General features: G+C 33.1%; 1 long non-coding RNA gene across 1 annotated transcript; it reads left to right on the top strand.

Annotated features, from left to right (window-relative positions):
- The first annotated feature begins 3,994 nt into the window (after positions 1-3,994).
- LOC136411084 (uncharacterized) lies at positions 3,995-4,743 on the top strand. The gene is made up of 3 exons (XR_010752298.1): positions 3,995-4,122; positions 4,173-4,509; positions 4,620-4,743. It is a non-coding gene; the product is annotated as an uncharacterized lncRNA (long non-coding RNA).
- The last annotated feature ends 576 nt before the right edge of the window (positions 4,744-5,319 follow it).

Here is a 5,319-nt window from a genome sequence, read left to right as displayed (position 1 = left end):
TGGCACTAAAGTCCATGTTTTATTAATTGTAAGTGAATCAATTTCATCTCTGATTGCTTGTTCCCAATAAACCCTGTCACATCTTTCTTTAATCTCCTGATATGAACTAGGAACTTGGCATACATAAACTTGTGCACATAATAAATAATTTTTGTCAATAGATTCTTCATCATATGACACAGGATGAATAGACTTAAGTCTTTCACTCCTTCTGAGTTCGCAGGACTCATTTTTATCATCCTTATTAAGGCTTTTATCGACCGTCATTTGCGGTTCCTTAGACTCGCTGTCTAATTTTCCTTTTTTACTAGAACTAGGTTCCAGTACATCTGATTTATTATATGTATCAGATTTCAGAGACTCTACTGATGTTTCTAACCCATCATCAGTTTCAAACCTGGAGTTTTCAATACCAACCCCTTTAGACCCTGTCTTCATAGGTCTAGATACCAAAAAATTAGTCTCATCTACTATTACGTCCCGAACTGTTGCAAACTTTTCAGTTCTCACATCCCACACTCTATAACTGTTTGGTTCGTACCCTAATAAAATTCCTTTCCAAGATTTATCATCAAATTTTGTTTTTAATATCTTGTTATGAACAAAAACTGTCGAACCAAACTCCCTTAAATATTTTAACTGTCGCTTCTTGCCATGCCACATTTCATATGGTGTTTTGGCTTCTTTAAGTGCTTTAGTCGGTGATATATTAATTAGGTAGGTAGCTGTTAAAACGGCTTCTCCCCAAAACACTTTTTCTAATTGAGCAGTGTTCATTAGAGCTCGCCCTTTTTCAGCTATCGTCCTATTCATTCTTTCAGATACGCCATTTAACTGTGGGGTTCTTGGGACTGTTAAGTGATAAGAAATACCTTTTTGAACACAAAATTCTTTCATTTCATTTGACAGGTACTCTCTACCATTATCGCAATATAAGTGCACTAACTTTGAATTGAAATGAGATTCATTCTTTGAAACGAAATCTTGAAACATAGCAAAAACTTCAGATTTGTATGCAATCAAATAAGTTACGCAATAGTGAGTATAGTCATCTATGAACGTAATATAATAGTTTTTGCTATTTAATGTGGAGGGTGTTATTGATCCGCAAACATCAGAGTGCACAACAAATAATGGACGATTTATGTGTTTCTTGTCCTTTGCCTTTTTAAAAGGTAACCGTGTTTGTTTACCTTTAATACAGGCCTCACATATATCGTCATCGGGTATCACATTTAATATACAATTTGTGTCCTCAAACATTTGTTTACCTTTTAGTTCATTAAACTTAAATTTACCAATATGGCCCAACCTTTGATGCCATAATTTATAGAATTCTTTAATTCCCACACTGTTTATTTCTTTACTAAAAGTCTCAGAGTTTGAAGACATATCAAAAACTACAATAAATAGATTATTCAATACTTTACCCCTTAGTATCAGTTTGCCATTCTTGTATACTTCAACTCCTTGCTGATTGAAGACAACTGTCATTCCGGAATTTTGCATTTTGGACACTGATAAAAGATTGTGAGGTGCTTCTGGACAATATAAAACGTCTTCCAGAATTCCTTCAATTCCCATATTACTGATGACGTTAACAGTTCCTCTTTTTGTAGCTTTTATATAAGATCCGGCTTTTGCTACCGATATCTTTATTGGAGTCATCAAGTCAGAGGAACTGGAAAATAAATCACTCCTGTTGATAATATGGTCTGAAGCTCCCGAATCCACAAGAAATGAGATTTTGTTTTCGTCATGTGGTGATCCATGGTTGCCCGCCATAAATGCAAAACCATCGTGAGATGTTGTTGGGGCCTCTAATTGGACTGATTGTATTGTTATTTGTTTATTGATAGTTTCCCGACGTTGGATTTGCCTTTTGTAGTGGTAACAATCCTTTTTAACGTGACCAATTCTACCACACTGATAACACTTTAGTCTTTTCGAATTTTGATGTTTATTTGGAAATTTTGTTTTGTATGCTTCAGTGCGAAAATATTTTGTTTTCTTTTGTTCTTTGCTGTTGTTCCTTTCAGCATGTAATATTTTCGCACTGGTATCGGCACTTTGCTATTTTATCTTTATTTCTTGGTCAAATAGTCTAGTTTTAACAAATGCTAAGGTAAGGTTTTCTTCTGATAAAGTCTCTATTGCTGTAATCACACCATCATATGATGTGGGTAATGTAATGAGCAAATGTGATACTTTATCACTTTCTTCCAGTTTTGCTCCAGCAGCCAGTAATTCCGTTATTAAGTCATCAAAAATCGAAAAGTGCTTGATTAATGGAATGTCTGCATTTAGTTTCAAACTTATTAACCTTTTCCGGAGAGTAAGTTGAGTGGCAACGCTTTTTCGAGCATAGATCGCATCTAAGCTCTGTATTATTTCTCTTGCAGTTTTTGTAGGTTGAGCAAAACTGAGGAAAGAGTCGGATAAAAATTCGACAATAGTACCTCTTGCAGTTAAGTTAGCCTCGTTCCAGTCCTCAGTAGGTTCTTCTGGGATTTCTTCGTCGATAACACTAATCACATCAAGTTCAGTTAATAATTCACGTATTCTGAATTTCCAAACACTGTATCGGTCTCCATCAAAGGCTTTAATGTAACGTTTCACTTTAAAGTTTTGCATCGTTCTTATTATCAATCACTAAACTGCACAAAATTTTTGAAACACCTGTTTACTAGTTCTTCCCCCTTTTTTTTTAATATAATTTTTTTTCGGCGTTACACCTGGGCCCATAACCTATTGGGTTATGAGGATTAAAGAAAACACACTAATTACTAATGATTTTCTATTTTCTGATGTGCGCGGTCCGATAGATTTTAAAAGAGTGTCTTGTTGTATCAAGACGTAAATTAAGAGTCAATTTTTCAAGCATCGCTCCAGACACCCACACATCAAACCTGTGTGTTTATATATATAATCCTGGAGGGACTAGACCAAACATATCTATCGAAAAATAATTTATGTGTCTGATGGAAATGATACTTTCATAAATTTTGCCTTATGAAAGAAAGCATTATCCAACACATGAATTTGAATTCTAGTTTTTGTCACAATAAATTATAATTATAATTTTTTTAATGAGACATCCTACACAAGGTGTCTGTTAAATACTTGTAGTATTTAAGAATTGAAACAACATAGCTGGCTTCAGTACCAGCCACAACTTATCGGTTCATAAACTCAAAGTATATTGATCTTCATAATCATATTTTACAGGGATTAAAAAATAAACTGTGTATACGCTGTTAATAGGCGTACCCTTGATAAGCATGGCAATTTTGGCTACTCAGTCATGAGTCACCTTAGCGCCTGACGGCTTAGATTACTGGACAATGATTCCTTTTAGTTATTGCCGGCGAAGCGGTCAACAATTAAACTCGGATGTTTGGCCAATAAAGAAATTGATGTGATTCCCAACGTAAACTGCTGATGCAGCATCGGGATACACTAACATACTTAATTATAATTTAAAAAAAAATACTAAACAGTGTCTGTGAACATAGTGCCATAATTCAACCACGTGTTCTACCTATTTTATGTTAACAAAAGCATATCGAAAATTTTATAACATAACCAAAACATTAACAATATAATCGTGTGACGTAAGTGTAACAGTAATATAACAGATTAAACTCACTTTAAAACATGAAATTTCCTCTTTTAGAGTATTTATTAGTACATCGTGATGAAAACTTAGATTTGAAACAATAGTTATGTGTATCTATCTATTTCGTTCCTTCTGAGGCGCCCGTTGGAGTAGTGACAGTTTTACTAAAATCCACATGAAGAATAATTTTGTTTTTGAAGCCAGAGATATTGACAAGCTGACGAGACAAATCTACACAGTAAATTGCATTAATGAATTCATTATAAATACTCCTTTATTCGTTCTTCCAACTTTTTACGTATATTTTCAATATGGTCGCGCCATCTTATGGCAAAAAGATATACTACATAAGAATAACTTCCCTACCTTACAGTTTGCTGCATCAATCAATAATAAAATTCTGGCCAACGCTACGCACGCCCTTATTTTGACATTTCACATTAAACAATAACACTAACCTTTAACTTATCTGAAGTGATTTTTTATAATCATTATGATGAAAAGTAATTATAATGAACACCTTTTGAACACAAAATAATCTTTTCATTTTCAGACGAAATCTTAGTAGAAGAGTGGAAAAGGTTCCAGTTGGGTAAACTAAAAAAGAGACTGAAAATGAACCATCCATGCAGACTAGAATTATCGAATCCCATATTAGCCATTGATGCTAATTTAAAATTTGTAACACAAGGAGAACAAAAAATAGTGTTTTCTTGTACCGATAATCAACTTCAGTATACAATATTATTAGAACAAATAAATGGCTATACATCCAACCAACAAGAAGGTACAATAGAAATAACATATAGAGATCAAAGGCAAGCTGTACTTAGATTTTCAACACATGTTTATTATACAGCTGCCTTAAGGAAATTAGAACATTTTTTAAGGTAATAAGGCAACGTGATAGTAACATTTTATATACATATAATACTTTTAAAAAGTCTCTTCTGACTTTTTGGTACGAAATGTCCACATTAATTCTTTAATGTTTTTTCAGAGAGGAAATTGGAAATTTACCCTCACCACCGAGTAGTAGTGATAGTAATATAGAAACAAGTAGTAGTGGTAATAGCAGTAATAATTCAAATGAAGAAGTATGAGAACAATAAAATATTATTTTGAATTACGTATTTTTATTTTAAATTTCTAAATCAATTTCAAATTTCTAAATAAAAAAAAAATTCTGAATAAATTTATTTAATTTTCCCCAGGTACCTACATGGAGGTTTGAGAAGGTTTTTGCTTAAAAGTTTTTCCGATGATTTGGGTGAGGCAAAAAGATTAGTGCAGTGTATTTTTTGGTGGTGATTGGGGGTAGGTAGGTATCTGAGGGTAAAGGGAATATGATTTGGGAATAGGTGCCAAATAGGGTATTTTGGGGTGTGGGGTATAACAGCCCTCATAGTAGTCATACATTTAGTGTGTCAAGGGTGTTTCAATAGGAAAAGCCTATTTTTTGATTAGATAGAAAAAATTAATTTAGATGTCACAGGCTCAATTTTTGAGAAATGTTTCATGTCAAAAACCGTTTCTCGACATCGTTACAGCTCACCAAGGTATAGAAGGTTTTTCAATTTTTAACTATTTTGAAAATACAACGTATTAGTTTTTTTAACATAAGTTTTCTATAAAAATTGCTGTTGCTGTTATGTTGTGTACCAAGGCTACATATGATTTATATTTGAAAAAATGAGGTT

The sequence above is a fragment of the Euwallacea similis genome, chromosome 9, assembly GCF_039881205.1.
Source record: "Euwallacea similis isolate ESF13 chromosome 9, ESF131.1, whole genome shotgun sequence".
NCBI classification, from domain to species: Eukaryota; Metazoa; Arthropoda; class Insecta; order Coleoptera; family Curculionidae; genus Euwallacea; species Euwallacea similis.
The sequence above is the reverse complement of the archived record's forward strand: the minus strand, read 5'-3'. Positions and strand labels throughout refer to the sequence as shown.